Source organism: Balaenoptera acutorostrata, chromosome 20 (genome assembly GCF_949987535.1).
Source record: "Balaenoptera acutorostrata chromosome 20, mBalAcu1.1, whole genome shotgun sequence".
Taxonomy (NCBI): Eukaryota; Metazoa; Chordata; class Mammalia; order Artiodactyla; family Balaenopteridae; genus Balaenoptera; species Balaenoptera acutorostrata.
In genome coordinates, this window is record NC_080083.1 from 64,113,220 (window position 1) to 64,126,158 (window position 12,939).

Genomic DNA, 12,939 nt, shown 5'->3' on the forward strand with positions numbered 1-12,939 from the left:
TTGTTCTTAGTCCGTGTATGAGTGTTCTATGGTTCAAACATAGGAAGTGCTTCTTCTTCAATTCCATCTGATAGCCAATGGGCAAAATCCTGGCAGACTGGTCAACCTGTAGTTGTAAACCTAAGACTAAGAAAAGAATGAAATTCTATTGTAATTTTGTCTGGCCAACGTATGGATACATTCTTGAAAATGAGGAAAGATGGTCTTTGAATGGTAGCCTAAATGACTATACTATCCTTCAGGTAGAGTTATTTTGTCACAGGAAGAGAAAGACAAAAGAAGTTCCATATGTTCAAGCGTTTATGAAGTTACGTAATGAAGCGAGCAGCTAGGTAACAGGCTGATAGTACAAAGAGAAAAGAAAGTCACTTTGTACTAGAGCTGGTTGTTTCTGGATGTGGAAGAAAATAAGGGGCAAAATAAGATGGATACAGAAGGTGATGAAAATTTGTGAAAAGGGAACACTGAGGAAACAAGTTGTGCATGATCAGGATTTTCTAAGATTGGATTAAATTTAGTTGGGTAAATGGATTTTGTTGGAAGTGGGTTAGGGCAAGACTGGATTTGGTTTCTCCCTCCAAAGTCTTCTTGGAAGCTGCTTTTGATAACAGCTTGTGAGTTCCTTTGCCTGTGTCTGTGATCTGTATTTTTGTTTGAAATCTCCTTACTTTGGTTAAGTGAATAAGTGTTGTTTGGTCAATTCTAACAGTTCTTTTGATCTCCAGCTAACTTTGAGATGCTTTAGAAGGCCCCTGAGCCATCTCAGAGAGAAATGTTTGATTAGTATGTTAAATTACATGGAATTCCTAAAAATCTAGTATGTCCTGGTAAAATGTTATCAGTCATAATTCTAGTTATTTTTAAATGTTTCATGTAACAGCAATAATTGTTTCTTTTGTCATTTACATTGTGATCAAATGTTTAGCAGTGACCTTTTAAGTCTTTATGTGATTTATAGATAGTTATTGTTGTGCTCTAACACTTTTGCAAAAGTGCTCCATCTTCAAGAAGATTTATGTGAAGGACCTTTTGGCAAACACAGGTCTCTGATAAATTTCGTATCAATGCCAAACTGGGTAAGAAATGAAAAATCTTAATGGAGAATCTGATGGCTTCATAAAAAGTTAACAAAAGGATTGGTTACTGGGTGAACTGGTGAATATAGTTACAGTGTTTTTGTTTTTTTGTTACTGGCTTTGACCTGTGTTTTCCAGACACAGGGAAGTCCTTCCCCTCAAGCTACTTAGGACTTTGAGCAGTTGGGTAAATGACACCTCTGTATTGAAGTCTGTATTTATGAAAGTTACTGTGTTGGCTTCACTTTTGCCCTGATGTTTAGGAGAAAAGGAAAATTACCTAGTGAAGTTATCAGAATGTAATTACTCATGATGTATCACTGTTTGCTTTAGGTCTACTGCTAAAAGCACGTGTACAATGCTTGTGTGACAATTGGGTATGAATAATAAAATGTATGGCCTATATAAAGCATTTTCTCATTAACATACCTCTGAGCATGTTCATGATACCTGATCAGTATTCCCCCAATGTGGATTAACTAGGCAAATATAAAGGAGGCCTAGCACTGAAGGACATGATCTACACCTGTGCCAAACAGCTGAATCACTCTGGCATTGAGGGATTGATATTTTGATCATGAATGCTCTCTATTGAAAGACTTGTAATCAAAAGGGAAAAAAACTCTTCACGTACTGAGGTGTGAGGAAGTCACTCTGGCTTATACATGGTTTAACTTAAATTTTACTGACCAAAGTGGCCTGTTTTGTAGCCTTTCGGACATGCATTGTACATCTGCTTTGGCATCGAGGAGGGGAATGCATTTGACAGTCAAAAAGGAGTAACTATGCTTCAGACATCCAAGGTAAAGCTAAGTGACCATTGTAGATGTGATTTTAGATGCATTCCTGTGTTGTTTTTTTGTTTCTTAAGATTTTTTTTTGATGTGGACCATTTTTTAAGTCTTTATTGAATTTGTTACGATATTGTTTCTGTTTCATGTTTTGGTTTTTAGGCCACGAGGCATGTGGGATCTTAGCTCCCTGCCCAGGGATCAAACTGGCATCCTCTGCATTGGAAGACGAAGTCTTAACCACTGGACTGCCAGGGAAGTCCCCACATTCCTGTATTGCTGAACTTGAATTTCTGAGCTATGTCAGACTCGGGATGCCACTAGCCATTCTCAAAACAATGTCTGCTGGTAGCTGCAACTGTACGTTTTCAAGGACTCCTCTCTTAACTATTAAATTTTAAACAATGACGTTAGATCAGATACTAATAGAAAGATGAGACATATGTGTAGTGGTCAATAGCTCCTGTTATGGATATGTTAATACTACATCAGAAGTTAAAACCTACTTAGGTAAAATTAGACAACTGGCTACAAAGTCTCTCCGAAGTGCCAGTTCCAGACTGGGTTTCAGACTTATTCTCCTGAATTCCTAAGGAAATGAGATCTACTTTTACTATTAAAGTTTCAGTTGTTACCCCTCCTATTTTAACTGGGTTGGTTGCACCAAAATGGCAGACCAAGGGATTGAGATCTTAATCATACGAGTCTCAGATCCAGGACTTGGAACTCAAATATTTGTAATTTGGTATCCATTCCCCCAGATTTAGGCAGGACGACCCCCTGCCCCCAATTTCAGCAGGAAGTAGCCAGAGCAGTCGTTGCCCCGTTGCCTGAAAGATGTGGGGAAAGATAAAACTGAAGTGGGGATTAAAACTGAGTCCCCTTAAAACCGAGTTCCTGTGCCAAGTTTATGATTAATGTCTCAATCTGAAATGATTATTCCTTTTCTTGTCAAAAATCTGTTGTCCTAAAGATTGAGGAGTGTCTAGAAGAGGAGGAGTTAAACTGAGCGGGACCTTGTGGGTCTCCTGGGCACAGAAGCCTTTCTGCGTGCCTCCGAAGTTGTTTGTAGGGAATAGACTAGACACTCCAGGACCTTCCCTGAGTTCCAAAGGGCAGATTCGAACAGTTGCTAATCAGGGAAGGGAGGGGATGCAGAGACAGGGAGGAACAGTCAAGAAACAATAGTGCAGCCTTGAGGCAGGGTCCTGGTTCTGCCTCAAGGGATACACATAACAATATTTTTGAGCTCCTTAAGGAACTAAAACCCCCAACAAATGGAAGATGTTAGCATTCTTCATTCCAGAGAAGCTCATCAAGAGACTATCTGAGGCCAGATTAAAGGAGTGCAGGCCCTGTATACACCCTGATCCTTATCAGCAACCACACCCTTGAACCATTGCTATAAGACACCTCACCAAATCCTCCTGCATTGGGACTCACAGTTGTTGAGGGCACAAGCCTGCTATGTCCTCCATTGGCTGGCAGAGTGATAAAACTAATCTTTTCTATTTCTTCCAAAACACTGTTCTTGAGATTCGATTCAAAACCGGTGCAGAGAGGCTGCTTATTCAGTATCAGTTAGGTACAGAGTCAGGCAGTTTGTTAGAAACAGTGTCAGGTCTTTAGTTATGGAAAGCCTCAGGGAATTAGGGAGGGACAGACCTAGATATTATGGACAGCGTCAGAGCCTTAGTTAGGGAGAGTGTCAGGGCATGACGTAGGACCAGCATCAGGACCGTAGTTAGGATCAGCATCAGGGTCTTAGTTAAAGACATTGCCAGGACCTGAGTTAGGCACAGCATCAGGGCCTCCATTAGGGACAGGGTCAGTGCTTGAGTTAGGGACAGCCTCAGGACCTGAGTTAGTGATGGCCTCAGGGCTTACTTAGGGACAGTGTTCCGGACTTTGGTGAGAGTTGCCTCATGACATTACCTAAGGGTAGTGTCAGGACTTTAGTTATTGACGGCATCAGGGCCTATGTTAGGGACAGCTTCAGGGCCTTAGTTAGGACCAGTGTCAGGGCTTGAGTTAGGGACAACATCAGGGCTTGAGTCAGGGACAACATCAGGGCCTGAGTTAGGGACAGCATCAGGGCCTGAGTTAGGGACAGCATCATGGCCTCTGTTAGGGGACAGCATCAGGGTCTTAGTTAAAGACATTGTCAGGTCCTGAGTTAGGCACAGTGTGAGGGTTTACTTAGGAACAGTGACAGGACCTTGGTAAGAGATGCGTCCCGGCATTAGCTAAGGATAGTGTCAGGACCTTAGTTACTGACAGTACCAGGGCCTATGTTAGAAACAGCTTCAGGGCCTTAGTTAGGACCAGTGTCAGGGTCTTAGTTAAAGACATTGTCAGGGTCTGAGTTAGGCACAGTGTGAGGGCTTACGTAGGGACATTGACAGGACATTGGTAAGAGATGTGTCAGGACATTAGCTAAGGATAGTGTCAGGACCTTAGTTATTGAAGGCACCAGGGCCTATGTTAGGACCAGCTTCAGGGCCTTACTTAGGGACAGCGTCAGGACCTTAGTTCAGAACATCAACAGGGCTTAAAGCACAGCGTCGGGGCCTTACTTAGGGACAATGTCAGGGCCTAGTTAGGACTAGCGTCAGGGCCTTAGTTAGGGACAGCAGCAGGGTCTTAATTAAAGACATTGTCAGGGCCTGAGTTAGGGACTGTCAGGGCCTGAGTCATGGACAGCTTCAAAGCCTCAGTTAGGGACAGCGTCAGGACCTTGGTAAGAGATGCGTCAGGATATTAGGTAAGGATAGTGTCAGGACTTTAGTTATTGACAGCATCAGGGCCAATGTTAGGGACAGCTTCAGGGCCTTAGGACCAGTATCAGAGCCTGAGTTAGGCCTAGCATCAGGGTTTGCGTTAGGACTAGCATTAAGGCCTTAGGTAGGGACAGTGGCAGGGCCTGAGTTAGGAGTAGCTTCAGGGCCTTTGTTAGGGAAAGCATCAGGGCTTTTGTTAGGATCAGAGTCATGACATTAGCTAGGGACAGAGTCTGGGAAAGAGCTAGGGATAGTGTCAGGAAGTGAGCTAGGAATAGTGTCAAGATGTTAGTTATTGAGAGCATCAGGGCCTGAGTTAGGACCAGCATCAGGGCTTGAGGTAGGGACAGAGTCAGAGCCTGAGTTAGGGACAGCCTCAGGGCCTGTGTTAGGTACAGCATCAGGGCCTCACTTTGGGACGGCATCAGGACTTTATTAGGGACAGTGTAAGGACCTTGGTAAAAGATGCATCAGGACATTAGCTAACGATAGTGTTGGGACTTTGTGACAACAGCAGGGCCTATGTTAGGGACAGTCTCAGGACCTTATAGGGACAGCGTCAGGGCATGAGTTAGGACTAGTGTCAGGGCCTGAGTTAGGACTAGCATCAAGGCTTTAGTTAGGGACAGTGTCAGGGCCTGAGTTAGGACTAGCATAAGGGCCATATTTAGGGACAGCATCAGGGCTTTAGTTAGGATAAGAAGCAGGACATTAGCTAGGGACAGCATCAGGTTAAGGGCTAGGGATAGTGTCAAGACCTTAGTTATTGAGAGCATCAGGGCCTTAATTAGGACCAGCGACAGGGCTGATGTAGGGACAGTGTCAGAGCCTGACTTAGGGAGAGCAACAGGGCCTGATTTAGGGACTTTGTCAGAGCCTGGGTTAGGGACCATGTCAGAACCTGAGTGAAGCCGAGTGTCAGGGCCTGAGTTAAAACTAGCATCAAGGCCTTCGTTAGGGACAGTGTCAGGGCATGTCATAGGAGCAGCATCAGGGCCTTTTTAAGGATCAGCATCAGGGTCTTAGTTAAAGACATTATCAGGGCCTCAGTTAGGGACAGCTTAAGGGCCTGTGTTAGGTACAGAGTCAGGACCTCTATTAGGAACCTCCTCAGGGCCGTACCTAGGGACAGCGTGAGGGCTTACTTAGGGACAGTGTCAGGACCTTGGTAAGAGATGGGTCAGGATATACGCCCAGGATAGTGTCAGGACTTTAGTTATGATGGCAGCAGGTCTTTTGTTAGTGACGGCTTCAGGGCCTTAGTTAGGGACAGTGTCAGGGCCTGAGTTAGGAGTAGCATCAAGGCCTTAGTTAGGGACAGTATCAGGGCATGACTTAGGAGCAGCATCAGGGCTTTCATAGGATCAGCATTAGGGTCTTAGTTAAAGACATCATCAGGGCCTGAGTTAGGCACAGCGTCAGGGCCTCAGTTAGGGATAGCTTCAGGGCCTGTTAGGGACAGCGTCAGGGCTTACTTAGGGACAATATCAGGACCTTGGTTAGAGATGGGTCAGGATATTAGCTCAGGATAGTGTCAGGAATTTAGTTATTGCCGGCAGCAGGGCCTATATTAGGGATAGCTTCCAGGCTTAGTTAGAGACAGTGTCAGGGCCTTAGTTAGGACTAGGCAGGGCCTGAGTTAGGAGTAGCATCAGGGCCTTAGTTAGGGACAGTTCAGACAAAAATAAAGATACTCATTTGTGGACAACATGAATGTTTACACCTTTCAGTGACTCATCTTTGCCATCCTTCCAAAAGCTCGCTACATTTAAGAAATGTTAGCTACATTGTCATAGTTATGTAAAAGGTAACTAAGATTAAGAGATCAGATGCAGAGTTGGTGTGGGGAGGAATGATGCCTATGTACGGATGGTCACATTTTTAAGTGGAAGAATTAAAAAGGGGAACTGTAACTTTCACGTCTTATCCAAACAGAGGTTTCTGCTGACATCAATAGAACTCTTATTTTACCAGCAATGCAGTTGAGCACATATACTAACACTAAAAGGGTTATATTGTATTTTACTCAGTTGAAAGGAAAAAGGGGACAGCACTGCTTCGCACCCGTTAACAATGTGATATCAAAATGGAAACACGTCTTTTAGGATGAAATCTAATAAATAATTGAGAACCACTGTGATGCCTGACACTTGACTACCAAATACTCACATCTAACAAGTTTTTAGACTGTCTAACAGAAGATAAACATATACCCAAAAATAGACTTGAATTCACCTAGATTTGAGATACAAATTCTTCTTCTCTCTTTGCTAATTAAAGGGAAAGAACAAGGTATTTCTTACCTGCACATGATTTCGTGTGGGAGCAAGACTTGGCACGTTTCTGGGTTCTTGTCTTGGCCTTCAGTATACTATGGCCTGTAAACAAAGGCACGATTTGAGCTAAGAATGTAACCAAGTAGCAGAGGACAAACTACCACAATCGAGTTCTTGACCATTCACCACTGCTGCAAGGCCAACTAGCTTTCAGAGCCAAAGGCCTCACTGGGCTGATTGTTTTAAGACAGTTGTTAAGGATCAACCCAAATTGAGTGGAAGGGGATATGTTCCTCTTTGTCCCATCAGCCACCTTATTATAACGCACATCTTTGGATCCTTGTATGAGATGGGCTTCTGCCGTCAAGACAACCGCAATTCTCTCTTCAATTCAGAATAAAAATAAATCTAACCAATGGGGAAGGAAAAACCCAGAAGGCTTAGCAGACTGAGATACTAGTGATTTAAAATATAGAAAAGCACATGGATTTTATTTTTAAATGATTCGTATTTGTCGCCTCATTTTACTACTTCCAACTCCAACATGTAATATTCTAGAGGTAAGTAGTAGAAAACAAGTGAGGGTATGGTTAATGAGTCCACTCACTGTCTTGAGATGATCCATCAGTCGGGAAATCCTTCCTGCCTACAGGTTGAAAACATGTGCTCTCTGGGGTGTATAACCACCCAGACAGTAATACTCGCCCGCATATGCTGGGGGAAGGGCAGGGTTGGGCGGGGAGTTAAGCCATAGTTATCTCCCTCAACTAAGAAGAATTATATCTGACTCTTAATATTTGGAGTCCCAAACCACCTCCCCAGCCAAGATGTTTTTTGTCTGTTTTTAGTAATATGTGTACAAACATGTTACTTAAGGTCACCGGAAGTTTCCTTGAGACCTCTGCTTACTGGAAGATCTACATGTTAATACCTGGGCCAAAGAAAAGCTCACAGCTATGGGTAGAGCAGTGCTCTGCATGGGGATACATTTTAACTAACTTAACAATGTAGCACTGCGTAATACTAATATAACACAGCTTCAAATTGTTAATAAAATTACTTTCACACATTCAGATAACTCCCAATTTCTTGGTGACGAAACTACTTAAATTAACCAGAGACCATCCTTTTTTTAGGACACACAAAAACTGCAGTAACTAACTTATAGTTATCCGGAATGTGCTTGTTTATGAACCTGAGACTTTTAGAACTGTAAATGATGGAGGACAGCTTATGACACTATGTGTGCAGACCCTCAGAGCAGGCTCTGGCTTTGTTACCTAACTCCATTACAAAACAAAAATTGCAACAAATTAAAAAATGACAAAAAGTACCTGTATAAGGAGAAAACATTTCTCTACCATTGGCCCATCAAAAGCATTTTTTATGGTTAGCCTGTTATAACCCTATATTTTTTAATGTTTTATTTTGCCATAATTTTAGATGTATAGAAAAGTTGTAAGGATATATAAAGAATTCCAAGATACTCTTTTTTTTTTAAAGACACCAATTGTACTTGAATATTTGTTACTTTTTTAAAAAAAATTAATTAATTTGTTTTTGGCTATGTTGGGTCTTTGTTTCTGTGCGAGGGCTTTCTCTAGTTGTGGCAAGTGGGGGCCACTCTTCATCGCGGTGCGCGGGCCTCTCACTATCGTGGCCTCTCTTGTTGCGGAGCACAGGCTCCAGACGCGCAGGCTCAGTAGTTGTGGCTCACGGGCCTAGTTGCTCCACAGCATGTGGGATCTTCCCAGACCAGGGCTCGAACCCGTGTCCCCTGCATTAGCAGGCAGATTCTCAACCACTGCGCCACCAGGGAAGCCCCCAAGATACTCTTTACCCAGATGCCTCAAGTGTTTACATTTTAGTAAATTGGCTTTATTCTTCTTTCTTTCTCTATTTTCTTTTCCTGAACCATTTATTAGTTAACTGCAGACATGCCCTAAATACTTCAGAATGTATTTCCTTAAAACAAGGAATTCTCTTACATAACCATAGCACACTTATCTGAATCAGAAAATTAACATTGATACAATACAATAATCTAATGAACACCTGAGATTCACCAAATACCCAATAATGTCCTTTATAGCAAACAACAAAACCAATACCAATCACAGCATTCAGTTGTCATGTCTCCTTTAAAAAGGAATATTCCTGAGTCTTTGTATTTCATGACACTGACATTTTTGAAGAACACAGGCCATTTTGTAGAACATCCTCAATTTGGGTTTGTCTAATGTTTCCTCAGGCTTAGACTAAAGTTATGTAATTCAGGGCCGGAATACCACAGACATGCTGCTGAGTTCTTCTCCCTGTATCACATCACACTGTCAACTCGTTCCACTAATGCCAGTAAACTCTGACCATTTGGTTAAGGGGGTGCCTGCCACCCATCAGAGAGCACAGCCAGATTTGTGTACTGTAAAGTTACTACTTCACTTTAAGTAATTCATAACTATCTTCTGGGGAAATCATCTAGATTATGTTAACATCATATTATGACTTAAATTTTCACCCATTAGTTTTAGCATGCACTGATGATGCATTCCTGCAATCTTAAAAGACCTTTTAAATACCCAAGAAGTTGCTTTACTCAAGAAAATGCATTAAGTAAATTGAAAATGTTTTAAAAACCAAAACTTACATCTGCCTGCTTTATTTACTGCAATCACTGCTTTAAAAAATCAAAGAAACACTGTAAATAACTGATTAGATCTCATACATGGTGCTAAAAAATTCTATCATGCATTTCTGCGAAATCCTATTATCACTACATGTTTTCTATGTTCTCTTAATACCCCTGAAAACCTCTGGTTCAACTTTAGTTTTCTGTTGTGCTAAACTAATACAAGTAACTTGGTAAATAAAATTCACAGGTATTAATGGGGTTTTCCTTCCTGTTAAAAAAAAAATTGGTTTTGGGAGGAGAAAGGAGTATCAATTACATCAGACCTCATTTTGAGTCTTTCTAGATAATACCAATATTATTTTTTACTGAGGCTGCTGGTTCCACTGAAATCAGTGGGCCTGTGATGATACTCAGTTAAAGATACGCTGCAGTGAAAATATGTTGACGACGCCCCCAGACAGTAGATGATCCATGGTCTCCCAGGTATTCCATGTTTTTGTCTTTGGTGACTGAACATCATTCGTTGAAGGCCCAGGGCCTCCGTAATACATCTCTACCAAATGTCAACCTGCCACTTCGCTTCTGGCAGCGGAGTCAAAATGGAGAATCTTTCTCTACATCAAGCATAGAAAAATGAAAGCATGAGTTTGGATTTGCTCAGAAATAGTTAAACTCTGGGGACGGAGGAAGCATGAAGTTTCTTCTGTCCCTTTCCTTGGGGCCTCAGCAGAACAATACTTTTCAGCACATAAACACAGACAAAGAAGTGCTTGCTGCTTCTGTGACTTCTGAAATAAAAACAAGTGAAACAGAGAGTCTTTTCTCTCTCCTAAGGAGTAGAACTATAATCCTGGAAAATAGAGTAATAATCTAGAACCTCAGTGTAATAGAGTTAGCTATACAGTGAAACTCTGTCAAAGGCAGCTCCACCTCCAACCTCGCCTAAGGAGTTTTTGTTACTGAAAACGCTTGTTAAAACACACACACCCACCCCACCCCCACCCCACACACATACCACACTATCATATAAAAGTATGGTCCAAGAAATCGACATTCTGATGAGATCCAACATAGGAAAACAGGATAAATCTATTTTGATGAATGTCCCTGATGTACAGTGTCAACAATAAAACAGACTTTTAAAAAAATGTCAACAAGGGCTTCCCTGGTGGCGCAGTGGTTGAGAATCTGCCTGCCAATGCAGGGGACACGGGTTCGAGCTCTGGTCTGGGAAGATCCCACATGCCGAGGAGCAACTAGGCCCGTGAGCCACAACTACTGAGCCTGCGCGTCTGGAGCCTGTGCTCCGCGACAAGAAAGGCCGCGATAGTGAGAGGCCCATGCACCACGATGAAGAGTGGCCCCCGCTCGCCGCAACTGGAGAAAGCCCTCGCACAGAAACGAAGACCCAACACAGCCAAAAATAAATAAATAAATAAATAAAATTAAAAAAAAAATGTCAACAAGTTCTCCCTCCAGCTTTCACACACATCAAATATCTACCATGTACATTTAGTATACACGTCAAGACTGGTTCACAGTTCAGCAAACACAGACTTCGAGCCTCAAAGGAAAGGGGTCCTCTAACACCAGCTTAGGGAGAAGTTTCTGCTTGTTTTCCCAATTTAATATGTGCCTCTGTGGGGTGTGAGTGAAGCTTGTTGAGGCGGGGTCAGTTGGGAGATCACAGAAGCATATAAACAGCATTGACTACTTTAAGTGAAACCATTTTAACAGACAGCTGGTTCAGGACCCAGACAATGGAACACCAAGAAGAAGGCTTATCTTCGTCCTCCATAGTAAGCCACGCATCTGCTCACTGGGAGGAAGGTAGGTCTGCTGTGAGAGCGACAGAGACAACAGTGGTTTAACGAAATCAGTGTGTTCATCAGGAGTAAGGATGGGAGGCCTGTTACAGAGATGGGCGGGAGGGGGAGAGAAAGCATATCAAATATATTATTTAAATAAATGAATTGATGGTGAAGCAAGTTGAGGTTTTAACCTAAGAAACAACAACAACAAAATACAATATCAAATAGAAAACGATGTTTACATTAATCCTGCCAATGCAAATAAATCCCTTAATGTGGCAGGAATGCTTGTACAGGAAAAAAGTAAAAGAATAAACAGCACGAACTTCATGTCAACTTTTAAAACCTAGTGAAATTGATAAACAAGTTGTCAAAACTTGACATATTTGGAGCAGATTTATTCTTCTGATATACCAGCCTCCCTTAATGTTCTCCTCTAATGAGCATAATGAAAATATCACAATTATTTTTAATACTCTGTTGACTTTCTGATTGAGGGTTTTTTCAAGAATAATTTTTTATAATTAACAAAAATGAAGGAAAAAATAGGAATTGTTAAACTTTCACATTCTTACACAACAATAGTGCCAGAAGGTTTGCTGTGAGAGGATGAAATGCCATCAGTTTCAAATGCCCAATTACGCATTAACCTATACCATCTTTGAAAAGAAATCAATCAAAAGAAAAAATCTGCCTCTGTTACCACTGTTTTAGAAGGCATCTTGTGAATTGTGGTTCATCTCCACCTTTCTAAAATATCACTGGGTCTTAAAAGTTAATTGAAACTTACTATGGATAAAGACCACACAGTAAAACAAAAAATACAGGGTGAACTTACACAGGGATCACACTTCAATGGCATGCCAAAAGAAATACAGAGAATTGAGCACAGTTTTCTTTGTTTACTTTTCAAATAATTTTAACTGTTCGTGTTCCATGCAAAAATAAAGTGGGCAAAGAGAATACTTTTGACTTTGGTTCATTAAAATCTGAAAGGTTTTTAGGAACAAAATGTTTTCATTAGGAGTCTTTCTTGGTTTACAAACCAACAATCGGAGACTTGTCCTCATTAATTTAGAAAGACAGAAAGAGAGAATGAAAGGAAAGAAAGAAAGGAAGGAAGAAAGGGAGGGAGGGAGGAAGGAAGGAAGGGAGGAAGGAACAGGTAGATAGGTTACCTGTAACTAACAAAAACTCCTAATTTTCCATTTAAATCAAAACAGTAACCTTAAAAATACATCACTCTTTTTTCCAAATACAAAATAAAACGCCAAACCTAATTTGTCACCTTAAAGAATACATTCATGAATGTACAAAGTATCTCCTTCAACCAGAAGTAAAGTGTCCTCTAAATACAGACTGTCAACACGACTTTGGCAGCAAATTACCAAGAATCAAAACTAATAAAAAAAATATGAACACCTACATTATCAACATGCTGTAATATTAATCATTACTTTCAACCACCAAGTTCCACTGCTCGTCATTAAAAAAAAAAAGTGTTAGCTAATGCAGTTTGAGAAATTTCCAGTAGGTGAGGGAGCCTTAGTTAAATATTAACCTGTGCCAATTT

General features: G+C 41.4%; 1 long non-coding RNA gene across 1 annotated transcript in view; it reads left to right on the forward strand.

Annotated features, from left to right (window-relative positions):
* The window catches only part of LOC103002132 (uncharacterized), a 38,139-nt gene extending 31,357 nt beyond the window's left edge, over window positions 1–6,782 (forward strand). The window contains exon 4 of the long non-coding RNA XR_009006359.1: window positions 2,030–6,782. This is a non-coding gene — a long non-coding RNA (uncharacterized LOC103002132). The remainder of the gene's footprint in view (window positions 1–2,029) is intronic.
* Window positions 6,783–12,939: the final 6,157 nt, after the last annotated feature.